Genomic DNA, 13161 nt, shown 5'->3' with positions numbered 1-13161 from the left:
GACCTCGTGATCCGCCCGTCTCGGCCTCCCAAAGTGCTGGGATTACAGGCTTGAGCCACCGCACCCGGCCTTGTCCAGCTAATTTTTTTAAAAAATTTTAAAGAGATGGGGTCTTGCTATATTGCCCAGGCTGGTCTCAAACTCCTGGCCTCAAGGAATGCTCACACCTCAGCCTCCCAAAGTGCTGGGATTACAGACATGAGCCACCATGCCCAGTCTGTCCTTTTATTTTTTACTGTTTTTAAAAAGGCATTGGCTTAGCTAAAGGACCTGGTTCCTAGATCGTTCCTTCCTGTTCCAGAGAGTTAATACAATGAGACTAAGGTCGTCAAGTCCCCCCAGAATACATCAGGCTATGTTACATTTCCAATTTTTCTTTTTTTTTTTTCTTTTTTTTTTTTTTGAGACGGAGTCTTGCTCTGTCACCCAGGCTGGAGTGCAGTGGCCGGATCTCAGCTCACTGCAAGCTCCGCCTCCCGGGTTTACGCCATTCTCCTGCCTCAGCCTCCCGAGTAGCTGGGACTACAGGCGCCCGCCACCGCGCCCGGCTAGTTTTTTGTATTTTTAGTAGAGACGGGGTTTCACCGTGTTAGCCAGGATGGTCTCGATCTCCTGACCTCGTGATCCGCCCGCCTCGGCCTCCCAAAGTGCTGGGATTACAGGCTTGAGCCACCGCGCCCGGCCTCATTTCCAATTTTTCAAATATGCTTCAGAGGGAATCTTCTTCTTCTCCTTCATCTCTCTAATGCCTTCTCATTTTTCTAAAGTTAGGCCAATGTCATGACTCTGCTGGGAAATTCTATTGGAGCCCTCTAATTTTGATATTCCTTCTCCAGGCTCCCTTGAGTTCACCATTCTTGGAGAAAGCATTGCAATTGGACAGTGATCATTGATTTACTAGTCTGCCTCCATCACTAAGGTAGAGGCCAGAAAGGGACTATGTCTGATTGAACTTATTTTCCTCAGTTTCTTTTTGTTTTTGTTTTTGTTTTTTTGAGACGGAGTCTTGCTCTGTCTCCCAGGCTGGAGTGCAGTGGCACAATCTCGGCTCACTACAAGCTCCGCCTCCTGGGTTCACGCCATTCTCCTGCCTCAGCCTTCCGAGTAGCTAGGACTACAGACGCACACCACTACACCCGGCTAAGTTTTTGTATTTTTAGTAGAGATGGGGTTTCACCATGTTAGCCAGGATGGTCTCAAACTCCTGACCTGGTGATCCGCCCGCCTCGGCCTCCCAAAGTGCTGGGATTACAGACGTGAGCCACTGCGCCTGGCCATTTTCCTCAGTTTCTAATAGACAATTATCAAATGAATGAATAAATGTATATTTCCTGAATACCCTCTACGTGCCAGTTACTGTATGAGACTCTGGGGACATCAAGACCTTGTCCCCTTGAAGTTTATGGTGTAGTGGAAAGTTACACACTACATTAACAATCACATATATCACAATATTAACTTGACCTGATCAAGGAAAAAAACAGAATGCTTTGAAGGAAAAAAAACAGAATGTTAGGAGACTGTCTGATAGGAGGACCCAGAGACTGGATAAGCAGGACTTTTATCTGGGAAGAAGGGAGAGGGAGGGCTGGAAGTGCTTTCAGGAGGTCCTGAAGTGTACCAAATGAGTAAACCGATGAAAGTGAGTGGGAGGGGGATGGAAACTCGCTGCCTGGTCATCGTGGGCATCCATGAGTTGGTTCATCTTGTGTCTTCTCCAGGTGGCAGGACCCTGATTTTTGGAGGATCCAAGCCTCCCTCATTCTCATCCCAACCTACCCTCTTTCTAATAATGGGCACTTGACCTAGCCAAATTGAGTGTCATCTACCACGCCTCCTCCCATGTGATTAATTTAGGAATGAGTTTGAATTTAAGTCAAGTCTGGGATTCTTGGCAGAACTAGGAAGAAAGACTTGCATTTCTTTTAGCACTTTGGGTATTGTGCTTGAAAGAGAAGGGTAGAGATAGATGGAGACACATTGACTTCTGATTTTTTTTTTTGAGCACCTGGATCCAGCCATACCTGAAACTCGTGTGGCTACAGTTGTGTCTAAATTAACACACATATGGCTTTTAAAGCTATTAAGTAGGCTGGGTGAAGTAGCTCATGGCTGTAATCCCAGCACTCTGTGAGGCTGAGGTTGGAGGATCGCTTGAGCCCAGGAGTTTCCAGCCTGGGCAACATAGGAAGACCTCATCTCTACCAAAAACAAACAAACAAACAAACAAAAAACATGGTGCACACCTGTAGTCGCAGCTACTCAGGGGGCTGAGGTGGGAGGATTACGTAAGCCCAGGAAGTTGAGGCTGCAGTGAGTCATGATAGTGCTACTGCCGTCCAGCCTGGAGGTCTCAAAAAAAAAAAAAAAAAAAGCTATTAACTGCCCCATCTTTTTATTTGGCTGAGGCTAGTTTGCACAGGGCTTCAGTTACTTGCAAGACCAATGGCACTCATTTGCTAAGTCCAAAGAGGGTAAGGGAGGCCAGCTAAAGCAATTATGGAGGTCATCTAGCCAGGCAGAGCCAAACACAGCAATCTTTCCTGCACCAGGAGAGTTCCCCCTAAGTGTCTATATTCTGGTCTTCTCCTCAGAGACCCTGACCCTTGGGTTTCTATCTGTTTGAGTGTCTAGCAACAGGTGCACTGAGGGAGGGTGGTTGGAGAGAGATACCAATAGGTACCTTTCCAGGTCCTGACAGGGCAGGGAGTCTCAGGTACCCAAAGTGCTGGAAAACCATGAACTGCCTCTGCATTGGAGGAATGTGGACTAACCCTGATTTGAGACTGAAGAGCCAGCAGGAGAGCCGGCTTTTGCTGGACTGCAAATGATGAACCTGCTGGGTCAGGCAAGCTGGAATTGTTAATGGGCTTCGGTGAACAAGAACACCAGTGGGTCACCGCTGCCATCTAGCGTCAGATGCCAGCTTTTGCAAGTTGTTTACTGGCTGTTTCCAGCTGAAAGGCCTTTCTGAGGGGCCAATTTGGGAGGAAAGGGGTAAGTCAGTACCTCTACTTTCATATTCAGGAAGAACCTTAAAATCAGACTTTCAGTATTATCTCTAAATCAGATTATTATACATATAGTCCCAGAGCCAAATGGACTGGATGATAAAAATGGGCAATCATTGCACAACATTAATATCTGTTTCATTCCAAATCTCTAGACTGCTATGATAGATTGATCAGATAGATAGATAGATAGATAGACAGACAGACAGACAGACAGACAGACATTTAAGGGCAGGCACGCTGGCTCATGTCTGTAATCCCAGCACCTTGGGGGCTGAGGCCCAGAGATCACTTGAGTCCAGGAGTTCAAGGCCAGCCTGGGCAACATAGCAAGACCCAGTCTCTACAAAAGATGGTGGTGCATGCCTGTGGTCCCAGCTCCAACCTGTGATTCCATCTCCAACTCGCTGCTCAAGGCGAGTTGGAGTTTGAGGCTGCCGTGAGCTATGATAGCACCACTGCACACTCCAGCCTGGGCCATAGAGTGAGAACTGTTTCAAAAAAAAAAAAAAAAAGATGGATTTTTAAAAAGATGGATATTTTAAAAATAAATCCTGTAATGGTTCTACTTACGATTCAGGTTTCTGGCAGAAAATAGGTAGGTAGTGTAACTGCCCAATGGGTTCACCTTGCCCGCTGCCTAGACCTGCCTAGACAGGGGAACTGCAATGGAGAAAGAGTAATTCATGCAGAGCCGGCTGTGCAGGAGACCAAAGTTTTATGATTACTCAAATCAGAGCATTCAGGGATCGAAGTTTTTAAAGATAATTTGGGAGGTAGGGGCTTGGGAAGTGGGGAGTGCTGATCGGTCAGGTTGGAGATGGAATCACAGGGGGTTGAAGTGAGGTTTTCATGCTGTCTTCTGTTCCTGGGTGGGATGGCAGAACTGGGTGAGCCAGATTACAGGTCTGGGTGGTGCCAGCTGATCCATCCAGTGCAGGGTCCGCAAAATATCTCAAGCACTGATCTTAGGTTTGACAATAGTGATGTTGGCCGGGCACGGTGGCTCAAGCCTGTAATCCCAGCACTTTGGGAGGCCGAGACGGGCGGATCACGGGGTCAGGAGATCAAGACCATCCTGGTTAACACGGTGAAACCCCGTCTCTACTAAAAAATACAAAAAAAAAAAAACAAAAAAAAACTAGCCGGGCGAGGTGGCAGGCGCCTATAGTCCCAGCTAGTCGGGAGGCTGAGGCAGGAGAATGGTGTGAACCCGGGAGGCGGAGCTTGCAGTGAGCTGAGATCCGGCCACTGCACTCCAGCCTGGGTGACAGAGCGAGACTCCGTCTCAAAAAAAAAAAAAAAAAGACAATAGTGATGTTATCCCCAGGAGCAATTTGGGGAGGTTCAGACTCTTGGAGTCAGAGGCTGCATGACCCCTAAATCACAATTTCTAATCTTGTAGCTAATGTGTTAGTCTGGCAAAGGCAGACTGGGCGCCAGGCAAAAAAGGGGTCTTTTTAGGGAAGGGCTATCATCAATTTCGTTTCAGAGTCAAACCATGAAACTGAATTCCTTCCCAAGGTTAGTTCGGCCAACACCCAGGAATGAACAAGAACAGCTTAAGCTGGGCGAGGTGGCTCACGCCTGTAATCCTAGCACTCTGGGAGGTCAAGATGGGCGGATCACCTGAGTTCGAGACCAGCCTGGCCAACGTGGTGAAACCCCATCACTACTAAAAATATAAAAATTAACCGGGCATGGTGGTGGGCGCCTGAGATCCCAGATACTTGGGAGGCTGAAGCAGGAGAACTGCTTGAACCCAGGAGGCGGAGGTTGCAGTGAGCTGAGATTGTGCCACTGCACTCCAGCCTAGGCAACAGTGAGACTCCATCTCAAAAAAAAAAAAAAAAAAAAAAATGACAACTTAAAGGTTAGTAAGGGAGGAGACCACCCCTCATATCATCTTTTTTTTTTTTTTTTTTTTTTTTTGAGACGGAGTCTCACGCTGTTGCCCAGGCTGGAGTGCAGTGGCGCGATCTCAGCTCACTGCAAGCTCCGCCTCCTGGGTTCACGCCATTCTCCTGCCTCAGCCTCCTGAGTAGCTAGGACTACAGGCGCCCGCCACCGCGCCCGGCTAATTTTTTGTATTTTTAGTAGAGACGGGGTTTCACTGTGGTCTCGATCTCCTGACCTTGTGATCCGCCCGCCTCGGCCTCCCAAAGTGCTGGGATTACAGGCTTGAGCCACCGCGCCCGGCCTCCTCATATCATCTTATGCCCAATTTCTGCCTCCAAAGAAAGAAGAAGTAAAAACTAAAAGGCAGAAATGAAATCCACATGTAGACAGCCCGGCACTGCACTCTGGGCCTGGTAGTTAAAGATCGACCCCTGACCTGATTGGTTATGTTATCTATAGATTACAGACATTGTATAGAAATGCACTGTGAAAATCCCTATCTTGTTTTGTTCCGATCTAATTACTGGTGCATGCAGCCCCCAGTCATATACCCACTGCTTGCTCAATCAATCACGACCCTCTCACACGCACCCCCTTAGAGTTCTGAGCCCTTAAAATGGACAGGAATTGCTCACCCGGAAGCTCAGCCCTTGAGACAGGAGTCTTGCTGATGCCCGAAGGCTGAATAAACCCCTTCTTTCTTTAACTCAGTGTCTGAGGAGGAGTTTTGTCTGCCGCCTGTCTGCTATATTAGAAGCAAGATAGAGTGGATTAAGTCTGATCTCTTTCACTGTCATAATTTCCTCAGTTATAAATTTTGCAAAGGCGGTTTCAGTAGTACACTACAAAGGGATGCCTGGGGAGAGTTTAACGATAGGCTACTAACAAAGGTGTGAGAAGGGACCAAAGGAAACAATCAAGGTCCAGGGAAGCAGGCCAGGGTCAGTGACTGGAGGAAGCTGCTTCCACCCTCCGGAACTGATGGGACAGGAAGAGGGCAGGAGCTCAGCAGGATGGCTCCGTAGGCCAGAGCTCCTGGGCAGGCACCAACCCCAGGGGCCGGTTCTTGGTTGGGTTCAGAGAAGTACTCCCTAAGATGTGGATTCCGGTGAGACTGAACTCGTTAAGGAGTGCTCCCAGGAGAGAGGGAAAATGGAGTAGCGGAGAGCAGGGCAGAGGAGAGGAAGCCAGCAGGTGTGACCGCAGGCATAGTCCTGTGGAGGTAGCTCCAGCTTGACCTGCAGGGCAACCCTGGAGGGGAAGTTGTTTCAGGAGGTCTGACCTGACTGCAGGCCAAGAGCTTGGCATTGAACTCCTGACCTATCAGTTATTGATCAAGTGGGAGGGCAAGAGGGGAAGTGCGGGAGTCATCCCAGGCACTTTGACTTTCTGCATGTTGGGTTGGACAAAGTATCTTCAAGAATGATTTACTTATAGGCTGGGCGTGGTGGCTCATGCCAGTAACCCCAGCACTTTGAGAGGCTGAGGTGGATGGATCAGTAGAGGCTAGGAGTTCAAGATAAGCCTGCCCAACATGGTGAAACCCCAACTCTACTAAAAATACACAAATTAGCAGGGTGTGGTGGCAGGCACCTGTAATCCCAGCTACTGGGGAAGCTGAGGCAGGAGAATCACTTGAACCTGGGAGGCAGAGGTTGCAGTGAGTTGCAATCGTGCCTCTGCTCTGGCCTGGGTGACAGAGCAAGACTCCATCTCAAAAAAAAAAAAAAAAAAAAAAAAAGATTTACTCATAATTTAGTAATGACTTTGTGAGAAGTACAGCAATAATGTGTGAGAGGTTTTAGTTATAATGTAAGTATGTTATTTGTTGAATTCTAAAGGACTCCGCAGGTGTTTTGATATACACTTGTTTGGGGTTAGCAACATACTTTCTGGTTAAACATCACAAGGGATTACACATTTCTCTTCTCACCAAAACAGGCTCCTGTAAGTGGTATGTAAATACGACAGGCCTCCTTTTTCTCTTAAACTCAACGTGATATTCTGGTTTCACTCATTTGCCTTCTAGCAGCCACCCCATGTTAGCCTTGCCACATGGTCAGTCTTCTATTTGTTGGTTTTATAAGTCCTAAAAGTCTTACTTCAGAAATAGCTCTAATAAACCAAGCATGGAAAATTTCACTCATTTCTTCTGAGGCTTTAGAATTTGCATCCATTTTTTTCGCAGCTGTCACAACTGTTGCAGATGCCTCTGACCAGCCCATAAGGTTGACTAGCCTGCTATACTCTACAGAGCAACTGAAAAGCATACAGACATCCAAAGGAATACGAGTAAAGCCAGGAAAGCTGCTGTGAGTGGGGATGGGGGACCAGTGAGGTGTAGTGTGTCTGGGAGGAAGATGTGGAGATGGAGTTTGAAGTATCAGAGGTTTGTTTGGGGGAAAGGGCAACAGCTGTGAAGGATAAAGAAGGAGGAAGTAGGGTCGGGCAGGGAGAGGCTCAGAACACAATCAGATCTTACATTATCTGCCGAGCTCTGGAGCAAAGATTACCTATTACAGGAGTCATGTATTGGGCACAAATGACCAGGTCCTGGTACACTTTGCTATGTCTGGCCATTGGCTGGTGGCTGACTGAGCCAGACATGGATCCTAAAGGTGGTACAGCTGGAGACTGGTAACTAACTATATTCCTTGCAGTTGAATGGCAAGTTTTTGTGTTTTTGCTTTTGTTTTGTTTTTTGAGACAGGGTCTTTCTCTGTTGCACAGGCTTGGGTGCAGGGGCACAGACAGCTCACTGCAGCCTCAAACTCCCGGGCTCAAGTGATCCTCCTACCTCAGCCTCCCAAGTAGGTGGGATTATAGGTGTGTACCATCATGCCTGCTCATTTTTTTTTTTTAATAGGGATGGCATCTTGCTATGTTGTTCAGGCTGGTCTCAAACTCCTGGCCTCAAGTTGTCAGAGGCATTTGAACTGGAGCAACTCCATCTTGAATAGGGGCTGAGTAAAATAAGGCTGAAACCTGCTGGGCTGCATTCCCAGATGGTAAGGCATTCTAAGTCACAGGATGGAATAGGAGGTCAGCACAAGATACAGGTCATAAAGACCTTGCTGATAAAACAGGTTGCAGTAAAGACGCCGGCCAAAACCCACCAAAACTGAGATAGCCACCAGAGTGACCTCTGGTCATCCTCACTGCTACACTCCCACCAGTGCCATGACAGTTTACAAATGCCATGGCTATATCAGGAAGCGACCCTATGTGGTCTAATAAGGGGAGGCATGAATAATCCACCCCTTCCTTAGTATATAATCAATAAATAACCATAAAAATGGGCAACCAGCAGCCCTTGGGGCTGCTTTGCCTGTGGAGTAGCCATTCTTTTATTCCTTTACTTTCCTAATAAACTTGCTTTTACCTTATAGATTTGCTCTGAATTCTTTCTTGCCTGAGATCCAAGAACCCTCTCTTGGGGTCTTGATCAGGACCCCTTTCTGGTAACAAAGTGATTCTTCCTCTTCAGCCTCCCAAAGTGCTGGGATGAAAGGTGTGAGTCACCATACCAGCCTGCAAGTTATTTTTGAAAAGAAATCCAAGTGGAGCATTTTCATGGCTGCCACACTTAATGAAATGTAGTGTATTTGGCTATTGCAGTCATTCCTCCAACACCAATAAGGAAGACTCTATCTGCAAGGGATAGAGAAACAAGGGGCAGAGAAAGAAATAGGGCCCTGATGGCTCACGTGAGTGCATAGATCCGGCTGTGCCTGAAGCCCATCAGATTCTTGGCTCTTTTGGTTCTGTGAGCCAGGAAATACTCTTTTTGCTTAAGCTATTTTGAGTTGAGTTTTTATTTCACAAAATTTCTGATTCCTGATTTAGATACTCCCTGAGTTTCATGTTCCTTAACTTTAAGATGGGGCTCATGATTCCACTTTGCAGGGTTTGAGAGAAAGAATAACGAGTAACATAAAGGACAAGCTGCAAAGTGGATGCCCAATAAATAGTAAATAGCATGAAAGGGAAAACAAAGGAGGCAAAGCAAGGTGTGGGACTTCCCGGAGGCTCCTCTGTGCCCAGGGCAGGCAGCGGGCTGAGTACAGTGCTCAGCGAGGGTAGTGCCTGGCTTGGGCTGTCCAGAGCTACCCAGCTACAAAAGAGGCTGCCTCTTGAGCCACTTTGAGCCTGTGGCTTCTCAACAATGAATGTGCCCACACAGTGTGTTATTAGCTCTGTAGGAGGAGAAGAAAAGCTCTTTTTCTAGCCCAAAATGAGGCTTCTCATACTCTTTCTCTTCATCTGGACAGTTTTGAGGGTGGTGTTGTTGTTTATTTTTTATTTTTATTTTTTATTTTTTCGAGATGAAGTCTTGCTCTATTGCCCAGGATGGAGTACAGTGACATGATCATAGCTCACTGCAGCCTCGATGTACGCGCCTGACTAATTATATTATATTTTGTAGAGACAAAGTCTCATTATGTTTCCCAGGCTGGTCTTAAATTCCTGGGCTCAAGCGATTCTCCTGCCTTGGCCTCACAAAGTGTTAGGATTACAGACGTGAGCCCACTGCTCCCAGCTGGACAATTACTTGTATTCATTTTTTTTACTGTTGTTATTTGAAGATGGTTCCTTTGTGCAAATATATAAAATTTGTAAAAAAAAAAAAAAATTAAAAAAATAAACAAGTGATGACACATTTGTAGCATTGTGATGATTCCCAAAGCTTCTGGGGAAAAAACAAACAAGAAAAAACACAAAGCCCTCTAATTTATAACTCAGGATCTATTTTCTTTTTCTTTCTTTCTTTTTTTTTTTTGAGACGGAGTTTTGCTCTGTCACCCAGGCTGGCATGCAGTGGCGCAATCTCAGCTTGGCTCCCTGCAACCTCCGCCTCCCAGGTTCAAGTGATTCTCCTGCCTCAGCCTCCCGAGTAGCTGGGATTACAGGCATGCACCACCATGCACAGCTAATTTTTGTATTTTTGGTAGAGATGGGGTTTCATCATGTTGGCCAGGCTGGTCTCAAAACTCCTGACCTCAGGTGATCCAACAGCCTCGGCCTCCCAAAGTGCTGGGATTACAGGTGTGAGCCACCACACCCGCCCTAGGATCTATTTTCTAAGATAAGTGGTTATGTTTATATTTTAAAGATTTGCTAAGGCTCCTACTGTTCCTGTTCTCCCACCAAAAATATAAAAGCCTTAAAAGGCTCATTGATAGGGGCTTTGTGTCCTGAATGTTAACAGTGACAGGTGCAGAGGTGGAGGCTGCATCTCATGTCTCCGCATCTCCAGGGGAAGCTCAGGTCCTAATTATAAGAGAGAACAAAAAGTGGCGTTGAATAGCCATTTTGGTTCATTCATCAAGTACTTAATACTTATTATTAAAGAACCTCCTGCTAGGTCTAATTGCATATTGTGAGATTAGAAGCTCCTGCAGTTACTTTAATAGCAAGCATGAAAGATCTTGAGCAAAGTTAGAAACAGCATTAAAAACCAGTGAAAAGTGGACTCTTCTGGCACCCATTCTGGTTCTTTGTTTCTGTCTTCAGGTCAAGGATAGATGACCTACACAGATCCTTCTCATTTTTCTTCAGGTCAGTGGGACCCCGAAGGCCCACCTGTCTGTCACTTCCTCTGTGGACCTCTCCCCAGCGTGCCCTGATGGAATTAGTTACTGTTTCATTTGAGTACCTATGAAAGCCGGCATCCAAGATGATCCCTACTTCCTGGGATACATGCCCTTATTTAGTCCCCTCCTATACTGACTGGGGTGATCTGTGTAACTAATAGGATATTGCAAAAATGACAGAGTGTGAGTTTTGAAGTTCAGGTATAGAGGACGTTGTGGATTCCCTCCCGTTCTCTGGTGGAAAATGTGCTCTGTAGAAGAACAGATGCTATGTTATAATGATACTCAAGCAGTCCTATGGGGAAGCCCACACTGTAAGTAACTGAGGCCACCTGACCTCAGCCAGTGTAGTGGTTTTAAAAGATGTCCACACATTCTTTGACATGTCTGCCTTTAAGAAGTGGAGTTTAAACCATGCACCTGTAATCTCAGCACTTTGGAAGGCTGAGGTGTGTGGATCGCTTGAGCTTGAGTTTGAGACCAGCCTGATTTTGAGACCAACATGGCGAGACCCCATCTCTACCAAAACCCAACCAACCAAACAAAAAACAAAAATCAGCTGGGCATGGTGTCTCGGGCCTGTAGTCTCAGCTGGAGGGACAGGGTTGGGGCAGGGGTTGAGCTGGGAGGATCACTTGAGCATGGGAGATTAAGGCTGCAGTGAGCTGAGATCATGTCACTGCACTCCAGCCATGGCAACAGAATGAGATCCTGTCTTTAAAAAAAAAAAAAAAAAGCCGGGCATGATGGCTCATGCCTGTAATCCCAGCACTTTGGGAGGCTGAGGCGGGTGGATCAACTGAGGTCAAGAGTTCGAGACCAGCCTGGCCAACATGGTCAAACCCCGTCTCTACTAAAAATACAACAATTAGCCAGACATGGTGGCAGGCGCCTGTAATCCCAGCTACTCAGGAGGTTGAGACAGGAGAACCGCTTGAACCTGGGAGGCAGAGGTTGCAGTGAGCTGAGACCGTGCCATGGCACTCCAGCCTGGGCAACAGAGCGAGACTCCATCTCAAAAAAAAAAAAAAAAGTGGAGTTTAATTCTCCTTTCCTTGAATGTGGACCGAACTTGTTGACTCACTTCTAATAAATAGAATATAGCAGACATGATGGTTTGTGACTTTTGGGACTTGGTCATGAAAGTAATTGCAACCTTACTCTCAGCCTTTTTTTTTTTTTTTTTTTTTTTGTTGGGGGGGCCTGCGGATGGGGACAGGCTCTTGCTCTGTCGCCCAGGCTGGAGTGCAGTGGCATGACCACACCTCACTGCAGACTGAACCTCCCAGGTTCAAGCAATCCTCCTGTCTCAGCCTCCCAAGTGGCTGGGACTACAGGCATGCACCACCACGCCCAGCTAATTTTTCTTTTCTTTTCTTTTCTTTTCTTTTTTTTTTTTTGCAGAGACAGGGTTTCACTGTGTTGCCCAGGCTGGTCTCCAACTCCTGGGCTGAAATAATCCACCTTCCTGGGCCTCCCAAGGTGGGCCTCTCTCTTGAATCACTTCATCTGGGAGGGAAATCAGCTGACATGTCACAAGGACATTATGGCATCCCTATAGATAGGTCCATGTGGCAAGGGATAAGGCCACTTGCCAATAGTCAGGGGCGGGTGCCATCTTGGAAACACATCTCCTAGTTCCTGTCAAGCCTTCAGACGCTCAGCCCTGGCCAACAGCTCGATTACAACTCCCTTCTGAGAGACTCTGGGCCAGAACCACCCAATTAAGCTGCTTCTAATAATCATTTAACTTTTTAATTAGGACTTTAAAATATGTATATATGGTTTAATCTTATTAGCTAAATTAAGGAATTAAAATTTGTTTCATTTATTTTTCACCCAACTGTGGCAAAGTAAACATTATGATTTTTGCTTTTTTCAGTATTTTGTTGTTGTGTTGTTTTGATTGAGACAGGGTCTCACTCTGTCATCAAGGCTGGAGTGCAGTGGCATAGTCACAGCTCACTGCAGCCTTGACCTCCCTGGCTCAGGCGATTCTCCCACGTCAGCCTCCTGAGTAGCTGGGACTACAGGTGTGTGCCATCACACATGGCTAATTTTTGTTGAGACGGGGTTTCCTCATGTTGCCCAGGCTTGTCCTGAGCTCCTACAGTCTGCCCACCTCAGTCTCCCAAAGTGCTGGGATTACAGGCGTGAGCCACCGTGCCTGGCCACATTTTTGTTTTTTCGAGAAAGCCAAAAGGTACAGTCAAGAGCTCAGGGCCGGGCGCAGTGGCTCATGCCTGTAATCCCAGCACTTTGGGAGGCCAAGGCGGGTGGATCACCTAAGGTCAGGAGTTCGAGACCAGCCTGGCCAGCATGGCGAAACCCCGTCTCTACTAAAAATACAAAAGTTAGCCGGGTGTGGTGGCAGGTGCCTGTAAATCCCAGCTACTCGGGAGGCTGAGGCAGGAGAACCGCTTTAACCAGAAACGCAGAGGTTGCAGTGAGCCAAGATCGCGCCACTGCGTTCCAGCCTGGGTGACAGAAAAAAAAAAAAAAAAAAAAAAGCACAGACTACGTTATTTGTGACCATGTACTAACAATGAAAGGATGAAAATTTAAATATTTACATTCAAACCCAAAGAAGGCTGGGTGTGGTGGCTCACGCCTGTAATCCCAGCACTTTGAGAGGCCGAGGTGGGTGGGTCACGAGG

This window comes from Macaca mulatta, chromosome 20, assembly GCF_049350105.2.
Source record: "Macaca mulatta isolate MMU2019108-1 chromosome 20, T2T-MMU8v2.0, whole genome shotgun sequence".
In the NCBI taxonomy this organism is placed as follows: domain Eukaryota; kingdom Metazoa; phylum Chordata; class Mammalia; order Primates; family Cercopithecidae; genus Macaca; species Macaca mulatta.
The sequence above is the reverse complement of the archived record's forward strand: the minus strand, read 5'-3'. Positions refer to the sequence as shown.